Source organism: Pieris rapae, chromosome 9 (assembly GCF_905147795.1).
Source record: "Pieris rapae chromosome 9, ilPieRapa1.1, whole genome shotgun sequence".
Lineage (NCBI taxonomy): Eukaryota > Metazoa > Arthropoda > Insecta > Lepidoptera > Pieridae > Pieris > Pieris rapae.
In genome coordinates, this window is record NC_059517.1 from 7,516,764 (window position 1) to 7,532,260 (window position 15,497).

At 32.2% G+C, this 15,497-nt stretch overlaps 1 protein-coding gene across 1 annotated transcript in view; it reads right to left on the reverse strand.

The window, feature by feature from the left end:
- Positions 1–12,901, reverse strand: part of LOC111000039 (GRIP and coiled-coil domain-containing protein 2) — a 71,022-nt gene extending 58,121 nt beyond the window's left edge. The window contains exon 1 of the mRNA XM_022269364.2: positions 12,651–12,901. The gene's annotated coding sequence lies outside the window, so the exon portion shown is untranslated. The remainder of the gene's footprint in view (positions 1–12,650) is intronic.
- Between the last annotated feature and the right edge of the window lie 2,596 nt (positions 12,902–15,497).

Consider the following 15,497-nt stretch of genomic DNA (forward strand, 5'->3'; position numbering starts at 1 on the left):
GTATATATAGTGCTAATACATATCGGTATTTGAACATTCACCCTAGTTACAAGCTTTAGCTAGAGAAGGCAACAACAGTATAATGCCAAACAAAACTGACAATAACTATCAAATGCTTAAAGACATAGATGATGATAAGTGGTGGGACTAATTTATCTGTGGCATCCGATACGGGCTTTTAAGAGGACATAGTCGGCACAAGCCACTGTTAAGCAAGTTGATCAACTATCACATACTTCGTATACAATTATATTACCCCAATATTAAGCATTTGTTTACAAACACAATATAACCATTAATATTTCATCGTGTTTACATAAAAGCAATGTGCTCAACTAACGGATATTAAAACGCTGTATCGAAAACACAATACTGAGTTTGGTGCAAATTATTGAGGTATAAAAATAAGAAATAATTGAGGAAATATAAGACTTTAGACACTTAGAATGCATGAAGAAATAGCAATTAAATTGAAGTAAAAATGTACGAATTTTATAACAAATATGTTTATTAAATTGAAACGTCTATAATAAAACGAAATTTCAGTAACGTTTTTTTTTCAATTATAATTTCCATACACTGGTTGAATGAACGACCGATCGTTATTATCGTTCATTCAAAACTCTATATCCTATGACTCCTTAGTCACATTAGAAAGTGATCGGCTGATAGATGTAATTTAGACAATTTATACATTATACATGCGTCATACGGGCTCACAATGGCGATTAGAGAAAGGCGAGGAGTTTACGGTCGATTTGTATGAAAGTCTTAATGTTAATATTAAAGTGATTAATGGGCCGTGTTTTACTGCTATATTTTCTATTTGAAGAAATTCTGAAAAATTCACTACGACGAATAAAGAATAGCAGATTAAGGTATATTTCCCTTCGCATTTCTCTGTACACATTTACTATTTTTACTAATCTTGTCAAGATAAACAATAGAAATCTTGCTTCCAACCCCAAAATTCTTAAAAGTCCGGCAACGCACTTGCGAGCCTTCTACGAATGTAAGGGTCTATATATATGTATCACTTAACATAGATGCGCTTCCTTCCCGCTTTTACATAGCAAAAAAAACTTGTTGCAAACAAAGCCTAGAAGATTACGTATTTTGGAAAAATGTTGCAAATTTTAGACGATTGCTAAGAAGCACTACCAAGTATATAAGGTTAGGTCTACATAGGTTTCCGTAACAATCAAGGAAAGATATTCTACAATATTTTATTCAGCTTATCTCACCATTTTTATTTCATAGACAATTAGTTAATTAGCCTTCTGTGACATCGAATTTTGTATGTGTGACACAGTTTCCTCACGATGTCTTCCACCGTACAAGCGAGTGTTATGTCATATAGGCATTAATCCATTAGTGCCAAGAATCGAACCTGAGATCCGCAGGGATAACAGTCGCACGTTGAACATATTAAATAAAAAATAATATTATCCCATACAGCTTCTAGGCATTCTATAATATCATTAGAATCGTCTGTTTGCGTAACTATCTTGACGCGTGTTTTGTAACAAGATATGTAGGTAAAACAAACAATCTTATCTACAGCATCCAAGGTGCGGTCTAGTTACTACTATTTATTCTAGAATTTTCTATTACCTTGAAACAATACCCTAAATCAAACGTTCCATCTTTTCTGTGGCGTAACGACGAAACATTTGTACAATTATTTCATTAAAATTACTTAAGACTATAAAATTCTTAAAACATAATTTTTAAGGTTCAATTTACTAGAATTAATAGCATGTAGGTGATCAGCCTGTGCCTGACACACGCCGTCGACTCTTTAGGTCTAAGGAAAGTCGTTTTCCTCACGATGTTTTCATTCACCGTTCGAGCGAATGTTAAATGCGTACACAGAAAGAAAGTCTATTGGTGCACAGTCGGGGATCGAAACTACGACCCCCAAGGATGAGAGACCATGTAGGTACAATTATGTACAACATATACGCTTATACGTATACGTTACTGTTAGTTTTTGATCAATAGCACGGATCAATATTAGATACGGTATATTATATTAGATACGTAGACACAAGCATACCTGTTTTAAAAATTGTGTTTTACAAGAGAAAACATAAAATCCTTATCGAATTGGTTTGCCTACACAATACATAACGCAACGCTACATTGTACAAATATTTTCTTAATATATCTAGTACAAATTATTCGTGTTTAGGAGGTACATAAGAATTACATAATTGAAAATCATCACAATTATCCTACATACACTTTGTATAAATAAAAAAAATGATACAATAAAGAATGTTAAGTAATGAAAGAACCTTGATCTTTATCCCTTAAATAATCGCAGGTCAACGCTCTGTATAGAATCTGTGGTGTCCCTTATTGGTCACATATTTCGTCTATGATCTGATCTCTATGGAATGCGAGGTATAAATAAACATCGAATGGCCGATAGAATCATGTATCACAATGTATGTAATTGACTAATCGAAATATTACCAATTGCGGTTTGCGACCACATGATTTGAACTGTATTTCGAACTAACCAACATATCTTAGGTAATTTGAAAAACTTATAGCGGTACAAGTCCGAAAAACATTACTACGCAGTTAAAAGATTTATTCCAGCCAACCACAGACTACATAGTATATATTTGTGGTTATACTACATGGATTAATGCATAAATAATAAAACAATCTAAATCTGTTTGGTAATTTAAATGCTAAATAAAATTGTATCATCGGATGTTCTTGTTAAACGCCAAATTTTATAGATTTGCAAGTCTAATTTCGCTTATTCTGTGGTCAATGTAATTTGTTAGGCAATTTGTGGTTTGTATATCGTACGATGACATCATCTGTGATCTCTTCTAATATTATAAACGCAGCAGTTGCTTCTTTCTTAGAGCTTTTCAATCGCAGAATGAATAAATAGGGCTGAAAATATAGTGTTTGGTAAAGATTTTTTTTCTTTTTCTTCTGTCAACTGTAATTCCTTAATATACACACAAGGGTAACGCTCATATAAACCACAAAATCAACATAGTTAATGTATTTTTAAGGAAATTAACAAATATATATATATTTTTTTTCAATTATAGCACACAGTTTTTGATGAATTTGATATAAGACCTTGAACGTTATGGTATATATAATCAACATCTGTAAAACTTGATAAACATTTATTGACAGAACAAACCAATCTTGTTCCAATATTCATAGCTTACGTCATTATTATGTAAAATCCATGAATGAATAAAATCAATTCTTCATCTAAATGGTAATGAAATCCCATTAACATTCTAGTTACAACGTATTTACTACATAAGTTTACAAAGATAATATATGCTTAAAGGAGTAGGAGGACAAGGCGAACAATGTGGACCAGAGAAGAGATCAAGAGGAGTACTATGCCATGATGGACGATGTTGAGCATGGAGGAGAATAAAACCTTAATAATCATTTTATCTATATCTATCTATCGTAAATCTCTGAACGATATTTCCAGAATACGCCTTATTAAAACAGCTAGAATCGTGGGGTTAGTTTTCAAGTATATTACATAATCTATGGTTGAGCATAGACTAACCACAGATGCAACCATAAACAAAGTAATAAGACTTAACATCATTGCACAACTAATCTGTTGAGTTATGTGCCGTATTGCTATAATCTCGTTTGTGACTTATGAAATATCTGCATTTATATTTGTATGACAAGGAAAGTATTGTCAAAGTATTTGTTTAAACCCTACTTAAAAAGGATGAGTTTCAACGAGACTGAAGCCCGTGTTCTGGAACATGAATCAAACTTTAGTCTAGTTTCAACAGCTGCCAAACCCCTTATTCTCTTTATATTTGACAGCGCTGAATACGAAATTATGACTTCAAGATACAAATTAGAATATGGACCTTAGAGCGACTTAAGACCAAGAGTCTTATTAAGTATGTCAAAATCCAATAAATTTTACACGCTGAAGCCGACACTCCAATAAAAGAAACTTAACGTTTTTTAACAATTACTTACTTAAGTAAATACTAGGAATTATATCAAATAATATACAAATGTTATACATTTGTATATTTGCCCTTACTCTAACTTAAATAGCGATCCCGTTTTCAAAAATGAGTTTATGTTCCACGTGATCTCAAGTTTGCGACATCACCGCAGAGTACTGACTTACTTCGATCTTCGTAACGTTTAAAATACGGCCCATATTCCGCCATCTTTATAATTAATTATTTTACATGGTGTAAAATGTAAATGCATTTGCGCATCCCCTGCCCCTGTAAGTAGCGGGGGTATGTGGGACTCAGACAAACACCAGAATTTCTGCTATTAAGAGACTGGGTGTGCAATATACACTAAAACCACATCGAGTAGGTATCTTCGGGGTCACTTTCTAGTATCTACCGGGCCTGATAGATATATATGTATATCATAAATATTACGCCATCTTACAATCAGTAATGCGTTGCAGATCTATTTTCGTTGTTACATAACAATAAAAGTAAATAAACACTAACATCAGAAAAATGCATTTGGCGCCGATTCATAATCCATTAGTCTTAGTTTCCCGAGAAACTCGAAGCTGTCTCACAGTGTGTAGATATTTCAGTAACGAAATCACGGAGGAATAAGAATGAGATATTTTAGTAAAGAAATTACGAAGAAATATTCAAGTCTATTCAGGAATCTTTTGTCACCACTTTCAGTGCGGTTTTTAGTAAATGTAAAGGTAATGTAAATAAAACAAATTCGTATAATATAGTAAGTATGTTACTATAGATAGATAGATGTTATATTATCTATAAGGCATAAAAAGTTTTTATTTCTCTGTTTTCGTTTCGTTTATTTGTGTTTTTTATTTTTAAACTAAGTTTTATGACTTTAGTAGGCACAAAAGTTAAACACCTCAGTGTGTTTTGTTCATGTAGTATATGTAATATAATAATAAATAAAAAAGAATATTCTGAAACGCGAACGTAGAAATTGAATTGATCAGAATAATTTTAAAAAATCCAATTTTTTTCTGGAAAAAAGTTTATTGTATAACTGCAAACAACTAATACACTGTTGACGGCGGATATAAAAATTATTTTCGACTTTCCGGCAACGATTGTTTAACCTAAATCCGATGATATAAAGCATTCGTTTGAAACGGAATCTTTTGTTTCTAGGAGGAACACTGTAACATTACTCACAATAATATTCTGACATTTAAATTGTTAAACGTACTAAACCTACCTTTATTATCGAAATTATTAATAATAATGTTTTAAATTAATAAAGAATTTTACCATACTTTAAGATGAATGAAAAGGATATTTTTATATATATTTGAACCAACGACCTCAGTGATGAGAGACGCACGCTAAAACCACTGCTGCTGCAGACGTGTCAATAAAAATTATTCACAAAAATATGCCTTTCAAATGTTTCTCCTTTATAATATTAGTATAGATAGTTCAGACAATACAACTTAATCTATACGAAAATAATAGTGCATAAAGTATCAAATAGGTACATTAAGGTACCACTCTGCCATCAGAAATAGGTATTCGCTCAAAGATCGAATCCAAACCCCAAAGTTTATTTGTTAACATTTTAGACATTATGCGTTATCAATCTCTGGGGGCGATAACTATTGACATTACATGATTTAGATTGCAATTAGGATAGTCCTTTACCTTATGAATAAAAAGCCTTCACTCCCATACAAGCCTTCGTCTACGTAAGGCGAACTTCCGCGTAATTTTAGAACGCAGCAATACCATGACCAATTAATTACCGTAACAAGGTATTATGGAGATAGGAAGTAATCTTCGAGACTGAGCTGTTTTATTTTATTAGCTTCAGGGTAATTGCGTAAAACACACGGACCTATCTATTATAAAAGAACACTCAATACAAAACAATCGGCAACCCTATCGCTATAGTAAAGATTAATATTAACATCCCTAACTGCTGTGGGAAAGGACCATAGAATAAAAATGATAAGAGTGTGTTCACTATAAGCGTGCCACGCTGTTAAAGAATTTGTTTTGTCTTGTATATAACCTCTTAACAGGGGCGTAGGTACCGCCGTATTTGCCGTATCATTTATACGGGGCCCCCGGGGCACGGGGGCCCCCAAAACGTGTAAGGAAAAAGAATAAAAACTTTCTAATTTTTCGAAATATTACAACCGGAGAAACTCCTATCTTCTTCAAGCGAAGAGATATTAAACGCTTCCGGAAAACTGTCTGCTAAATACAGTAAAGACATCTCACTTATCTTTGTGACCAATTAAAGGCTCTAAAAACATGCTTAAATTCTGAAATTAAAAAAAATATTCCACTAAAGAACTCATTGAATTATTGCTAGTAAAATTCAATAGTCTCGCATCCAGTTTTCCCGAGGTAATCACAGCATGATTTTTAATCTTGACCCCTCCAGTTACAACCGCAACGGCAGAAAGAAGTTTTTCAAAATTAAAACTAATAAAAAATTACTTAAGAACTTCGATGGGACAAGAACGGCTATCAGACATCTCACTATTGTCCATAGAGGCAGAAACTTTAGAAAAACTAAAATCATCATCAGCCATAAATTATTTAATAAATCAGTTTAAAAGGCAAGGAGAGTGAACATTTAAAATTCGATTTTTATTGGTAAAATGGGTAAATTATGTGATAAATAAATATTACTTCTCACAATATTTTTTTCTTTTGTGAAAAATCTTTACCTCCATATAAGGGCCTCCAAAAAATTTTTTATACGGGGCCCCGACAAGGCACGCTACGCCACTGCCTCTTAAGGCTTGAACAGTGCTCAAATCGGTCAACTAGCCCTAGTTTAAATTAAATTGTTGGAAGAACTGTCGCTCATATGCATTTGAAAAAAATATATATTGTGGGTTGAAGCCTACTGTATCGATTGATAAAATCAAAAAAGATAAAAGCAATACCAATTTCCCAAAAAAAAATTTACCATCGAACCGTAGATTAGACATAAATTACAAATTCGCTCCAAAACGGTTTATGCGATTTATTTTAATCTTACACGTATTATTAGATATAGCATATATTATTATTTTGATAAAAAAAAAATTGTATTAATTCGTTTCCTGGGCATGGAAAGTAATAAAAGGTAAATAAACTCAAGCGCAATGGGCTTCCCTCCGCAATTTCACACCCGCGAGCCCTGCATGCGGCTTGTCTTCAGTCCACCTCTACGCTTTGCGACGGGAGGACTACGCTTGTGTGTCGAAGCCAATAATAATTAAATATTTGCGTATTTTAGTTTTAACCCGCGGATTTTTTTAGAAATGCCAAAATATAAAAAGAAATATCAAGTGAGGCGAGGACATGAACTTCGGAAATTATTTATGTTATAAGTATATGTATATAAGTACCTACCCAAACAAAACTCAAATTTAGAGTTGTCAAGTTTCAAGTGCAACTTGTACAACCAAGTAAAATAAGTTGCTGAACCTGATACCTGATGGAATCTGAAAGTGGGTACTGGATCTCGAGGATGGTAAGCAGTAGACATACCGTCATTGAGCTCGTTGTAATCAGCTCAGCGAGACGATACTAGAAATGTGACTAAATGAACCTGATGATGGACTCCGAAGGTGGGTACTGGGTGTCGAGGATGGCAAGCAGTAAACATACCGTCATTGAGCTCGTTGTAATCAGCTCAGCGAGACGATACTAGAAATGTGACTATATGAACCTGATGATGGACTCCGAAGGTGGGTACAGAGTCTCGAGCATGATAAGCATTAGACATACCATCATTGAGCTCGTTGTAATCAGCTTAGCGAAACGATACTAGAAATGTGACTATATGAACCTGATGATGGACTCCGAAGGTGGATACTGAGTCTCGAGGATGGTAAACAGTAGACATACCGTTATTGAGCTCGTTGTAATCAGCTCAGCGAGACGATACAAGAAATTTGACTATATGAACCTGATAATGGTCTCCGAAGTTGGGGACCGGATCTCGAGGATGGTAAGCAGTAGACATGCCGTCATTGAGCTCGTTGTAATCAGCTCAGCAAGACGATACTAGAAATGTGACTATATGAACCTGATGATGAACTCCGAAGGTGGGTACTGGATCTCGAGGATGGTAAGCAGTAGACATACCGTCATTGAGCTCGTTGTAATCAGCTTAGCGAAACGATACTAGAAATGTGACTATATGAACCTGATGATGGACTCCGAAGGTGGATACTGAGTCTCGAGGATGGTAAACAGTAGACATACCGTCATTGAGCTCGTTGTAATCAGCTCAGCGAGACGATACAAGAAATTTTACTATATGAACCTGATAATGGTCTCCGAAGGTGGGGACCGGATCTCGAGGATGGTAAACAGTAGACATACCGTCATTGAGCTCGTTGTAATCAGCTCAGCGAGACGATACAAGAAATTTGACTATATGAACCTGATAATGGTCTCCGAAGGTGGGGACCGGATCTCGAGGATGGTAAGCAGTAGACATGCCGTCATTGAGCTCGTTGTAATCAGCTCAGCGAGACGATACTAGAAATGTGTTATATGAACCTGATGGTGGACTCCGAAGGTGGGTACTGGGTCTGATTGACTCTGATTTCATTTTCGGGCTTAGATATAACATGCTGCACTCGTAGGTTTCAGAACCAAGAAAAATATTCAAAATTTCAACTGGAAGACGAATCGTTGAAATTGATTATTTTTTCAATAAACTCAAAGAAATATAGTGGTATTATAGTAAATATTACCTAATATTTATTTAATATTAAATATTAATAAGTTCATATAGTCACATTTCTAGTATCGTCTCGCTGAGCTGATTACAACGAGCTCAATGATGGTATGTCTACTGCTTACCATCCTCGAGATCCAGTACCCACCTTCGGAGTCCATTATCAGGTTCATATAACACATTTCTAGTATCGTCTCGCTAAGCTGGTTACAACGAGCTCAATGATGGTATGTCTACAGCTTACCATCCTCGAGATCCAGTACCCACCTTCGGAGTCCATTATCAGGTTCATATAACACATTTCTAGTATCGTCTCGCTAAGCTGATTACAACGAGCTCAATGACGGTATGTCTGCTGCTTACCATCCTCGAGACCCAGTACCCACCTTCGGAGTCTATCATCAGGTTCATATAGTCACATTTCTAGTATCGTTTCGCTGAGCTGATTACAACGAGCTCAATGACGGTATGTCTGCTGCTTACCATCCTCGAGATCCACTACTCACCTTCGGAGTCCATCATCAGGTTCATATAGTCACATTTCTAGTATCGTTTCGCTGAGCTGATTACAACGAGCTCAATGACGGTATGTCTACTGCTTACCATCCTCGAGATCCAGTACCAACCATCAGAGTCCATCGTCAGCTGATGATGATGACTCGGTTTCGGTATTATAGCAATACTGACATTAAAAAGTTTTAACCTCAGAACGAATTAAACATGTAAAAAAATCATGTACATACATGATTTTTTTTTTAGTTAAATAATTGGCAGCCACCATTTTTTCTAGACCAATATTTATTTATAAATTTTTATATTTAGCTAATAATTGGTTTCGTATTCACGTAGTTTTGTTAGACTATTCACTATTTTGTTAGACTAGATGGCGTTAGTAAATTATTGTTTGTAGTAGAGGTCAAATCCTCAAAGTCATCGGCGTATGTTAGAGTCTTAACTATTACATTACATCCACCTTATCCTTGGCATAAGTTTAAGCGGGAATCTCGTCTTTTTGTAAATATATTAATTTTATGTATTTTAGAATTTAGCATTGTGATTTTTAAGATTAGCTTTTTATTTTGGTATTGTAATTGTATAATTATACATTGCTAGCTGTTACTCTATTTATTTAATTTAGTTTTTTTCTTTTTCCTTACTAGGGTTGGCTGGTAGAGATTGCTTCTTAGCGATAAGGTTGCCTGTTGTCTCTTTAACTTATGGGATCTTAACATATGTATCCAAACTATAAACTAAAATACTTGGTATACTATTTGATCAGCCAATATTACAGTTCAAGGACACAACAATTGCTTTAGCCGTATGTAGAAGTATTTTTATCAATTTAATTAACGATGATACTAGACTGAGGAAAGTCCCTTCAACAGAAAACTTAAGTAATAGTTGTACTGTAATAGTGATTAAATTATTCATAGTTTTAAACATAATATACGATTAATTTTCTTAATCCCGGAACCCAAAAATGATAACTGGATTCGTTTTTAACGGGACTTGTTGACAAAAACTTGTCGTGCCAAATAAGGTTTGTATAATGAAAGTTCAGCGTTGCATTAAATGCATACGAACATCGAACTTATTAAAAAAACTTTTTTAACCCGGAAGTTTGACAGTCATTTATATGGCTTCAATAGAATTTTTTTAATATTAGCAACATAGGTGGTTTACAAACATTTATGTATATGTTTTTATAATTATCGTAGACCTAAACTGTTAAATGGTCACTGTAAGGAATTTTATTTCTATGGTATTTATTCTAGAAGCTCATGACACTATATTATCTGGAGCGCTAGTCTAATGTGTCCTTCAAATAGAAAATACTGTTTAACAGCTCTTGAAACTATGTATATGTAAGTTTGATATAATATGACCCTATTGTATGTAACATTAATACAAGAATTTGAATTTGTAATTGCGCTAGACCTGTTGATAGTGGTAGTTTATTAAATTCTATAAAAATACTGTTTTAATTGACATCTTTTATAGCTGTCAAAAGACTACATTATAATATTATTGTATGCCAACCAAATACAAAGGCAGTAACTTAATACATATCTTGACTGTTTTTTTATGATTACTCGGAAAAAGGTGCCTTTGATAATGTCTTGTACCCATTGAATTAAATATGAAATACATTACTGTGATACATTTATTTCTTATACCAAATTATATCACAGTATCAGTACAAAATACGAACATATCTATTTTTAAGATGTGAATCTAAATTATACATACAACTTTGATTGTCTAGCAAGCAAAAAAGCCTACATAATCAATTTACACTAAACCCAAATCTGATTGCCTTTCTAACGCCCCCAGCCACTTGAGTCAGTCCATAAAATGATTAACATTATCAACCTTGATTCAATAAAGATAAGAGCTATATTTTATTATTTATCATTCAGTTGATGATTGGCAATTAAGAATAAATTGCTATGATATTTTTTGAATGGGTTATACTTCCCTGTCATAAAGGATAACATTCTTGTGATTCTTCACTGATTCAGTTAATATTGGAATCAATATTTTTATGAAGTTTAATGACTTTATAGAATATTTTTATGACTAAACTTCTTACATGTATAGAACATGAATAGATTATTATGACAGAATTATAGCTTATGTTTATTTACTGTTGCACATGAAAGAAGATAATATAACATATACTTCAAATTAAAGACTGTATTTTTAATTGAAAAAACAAACAAATTGTGTCAAGAAATCTATGAATTCAAACTGCAATTTCCTATTTTAGTAGATAATTAGAAATTTTATTCACTGATTAAGAGTTGGTTAATAAATGAAGATTCACACTAAGTGTAATTATTTTATCCTACCTTCTGCAATAAAAAATATCTTTATATAAATATTTTAACTTGTTCTGCATTTAATAAATTAATTAGTAAGGATATAAATTTTTCAAGTACCATATGGTCTTTTTAAAATGTCATAATTTAAATTACATTTATCTAGCTCAGTTGGTTCACACATTAATGCAGACTTTAATAGTTCAATTAGGAGTAATGTTCTGAACATCTGCAGAAAATAGGACATGTTGTGTACACATTGCAGTGTTTTGTTTATATGGTAAATGTATAATAATAATAAATGAAGATATTGTCCTAAAGGCTTAACATTTTTACATATTTTTTTAAATTCCTGATACTTATGTATTAAGTACAGTAAAATTTTTGATGTAAATGACCTAATAAATATCTTTTAATTTATTTGACAGTTAATGTTTTACCTACATAACAGCTTTCTCATCTAAAAAATACTATATCATTTAAAAGTAAAATAAATTTAATGTAATTAAATACCTATGTTCTATGCAAAATGTATATTATGTATGATAGGAAATGAATTCATTGATAGAGGAAACCAATGAAAGTGAGAATTCAAATTGAATATTGATGATTTATATCATGGCTAACTGCTTTTTGTAGCATATTCATGTTTATGTTTATTTTCAATACTTTTTTATAACTCTATTTCATATAACTTTATAAGCCAAAATCATAATTATTTGTCTATTACATAGTATGTCATTTAAAAAAAACCTTTATTACATGATATGATATTTAGAATATGTGGGTATTTAAATAAGTCAGTTAATAAGGCTTTGAGACAGCTCAATGGATAGTATGCATGCAAACATTTGCATAGCATTTATTGATTGTGTTAACACGTAGTTAGTTTTTGTTTAACAAATTTTCAGTTAACATTAACGAAGTAGAAGTTAATAATATAATGTAAAAGTTTTAATGTATCGAGGTCAACTTCCGAACAGTAAAAAAACATTTCGCAATCACTATCAAAAAGAAAAAAAAACATCTTACTCATTCAGCCAATATAGTTCAAGCAAGTTTTTACAACAGACGCAAATAATAAAATAAAAATTAACATAATCGTACCTTAACTTGACGATTACAGTGTAAACATAAACCTTTGCAACATAAACTTTAATTCACTAAAGTATGCCGATTCACTGATTAAAAACACTAATATTCATCTTTAATTTAATGTTATAACATATAACTTACACAAGATCTTTGTTTAGAAAAATATGTTCAATTTTAAATAACGTACGATTGAACTAATTTAACACAACGTAAACAAAACAAACGCACTCAACTCAAATGACCTAATCGAACTGAAACTGACTGAACTGAAGTTAGTAAATTAAAAAATTCAGATGAATTTTATTAAGGAATTAATGTGAGGTTTGTCATTTGTGATAACTGACATTTGACACAACCCGAACATCGTAACTGACGTTGACTTTTATTGATGACATATGGTGCTGTCCAGTGTCTGCTAGTAGACTTTTATATTTTTTACATAATTTAGTGAATTCAATATCTCTTGAAGATATTGTTATTGTATATTGAAACTAAGGTATTTTAGTTTTTACGACTTCTATTTCGAAACATTGATTATCATTAATGTTAATCCTAAAGCTAAAAGATGGCGCTAACCTATATTTTTGACAAACCATATTTACTAGTTATTATTTAAAAGTAGAATATAAATTTTTTTTAGTAGACTACGACATAACATAGTATTTATTGTAATTTTTTTCAAAGGTTTAGTAATTGTGGTAATGATGTCAAAAATAATGGAGATTCCAATAGGAGCTTTATATTTGTATGTTTGAAGTCTCAATTTCTAAACTGAGAAATTATTAAATATGTTTACAATAAACGCAGATTATTTTAATTCTCATACTTAAAAAAATTAAATAATGATGCCATAGTCATAGTTCACGCTAAAATATGTTGTTTTACAAAATGTTACCCTTAATCCAATTATCGGTGCAGAGATAACGCGCCAAATCTTTGGACTGTGGACAAGGAAAGTCCTCATTATAGATACATAATATATTGTTGTTAAAATACAAATGAGACAATAGCAGCAGCAGAATATTTGAGCCTTTTCAATTTTATAATAATAACATAATTTGAATATCATTATCATATTAATATCAGGCTGGGTTGAAAGTATATAAAAATCGAAATATTTTTATGTACTTATTTCCCAAACCAGACTCCACTTAAATAGAGACGGTAGAGCAATAAAAAATGAATTTCATTCTTATATTGTTATTGCTTCCCGCGGTATTTACGTGAGTAATAAACCTGTTCGAATGTTTCGTATTACCTATCATTATTTTGTTTTATATTGTAACTGTTTTTAGAAAAAAAATCAAAGAAACTAACGTAGTTGATCTTCTAAAAACATTAATTTATACATATTTAATTCATATTACATAAGATATTGTCAACAATTTATTTAATTATTTTAATTTTGAATTTAGCTTTTAGATTCACTAAGGTCACATTAAAACACTAAGTGTGATCTTCAGAAACGGGAGTAAGTAACTAACACATTTAGGGAAATGTGACTCCCATAATATGTTAAAAACGCATTGGATTTTGACATACGAGAGTCATATCGTGCTAAGTCTCATTTCTGAATCTTACTCTAATTGCTTTAAGTCCCAATCCTGTCAGTTTGACAGCTTGTCGCCCGCGCTTGACGCGAGCACCATGAGCCTAGGTATTTGTGTTGTAGGTACATAGTTTTGTCATGAATAAATGGAATAATTTTACAAATTCCAAAAGTATTTTTGACATTTTACTTCTTCGCGTATCCTGTTTTATGCATTATTTTTTTTTAGAAATGCCAATATGAATCGAGATAATGATTTGTATCCGGATGAAAATATTTTAAAAATGAGTGAATGTTTGAAATGCTGTCCTTGTCCAAACAATGTTCAGCACACGTTGTTGTCCAGTGGTCGACCACAGTCAGAAGAACAAATCAAGTACATTTATCGGGATGAAAATAATATTCCGGTATTCTCATTAAGAATCATTTGATGAATTCCCTTATAAAAAAATGCAAACCACAACTAAAAACACATAGGTAATATTGGTACTTAATAATGTTTTTCTGTGAATATCTACTGCAATCAAATATTCACGTAAAGTATCGGTTCCAGAAGCTTCTGAACCATTTAGGGCGTCCTTTGACCTGAAGCCCTTATAATTCTTATTTTTAACTATCAATATTATGTGCCTGTTATCCAGAAGCCAGATGTGATGAATAACCGATAATCATTAAACATAACTATCTGTATATATTTTTTTCCATGACTTGATTTTCTATTTTCTCCACAGGTGGACAAACGACTTGACGAAATGATGAAAGTAATCAATCGATTTGGATAAATCTCTAATAAAACATTGGTTTCAAAACAAAATACGTCGCCAACAAGGAAATTATGACTCGGAATAGGGAAAATTGTGCCATTGGATTTAAACACGTTTAATAAGGTTTAATAAGTAAGAAACAATTTTGAACGCCAATTAATATTTATTATTATTGAATAAGTACATTGTTTTGTTACATAGGGCTTATTTTTAAAAACAATAAATCTATATTAAAGTAAATAATCTTTTAATACTAATAGTATTAGTATCATCACATTAAAGAAACCGACATGTTAATATAACAATAAAATACTTTTTCGAAAAATCTCTATTCTACTACCGCAAGATATTTATACAAGTGCTTTATGAGTAAGTATGGAACCTAAAGGGAGTATCTTTGACCAGAGGCACCACAGACTATACGACCCAAAGGCCCAGTGGCCGAGGTTCAGTAGTTGTATGTATGTATGTATGTATCAACTATAACTTAGTTATCGCGAGGGGTATATCGTTATCGTGACGTTTTGTACTTCGAAAGTTGGAAAA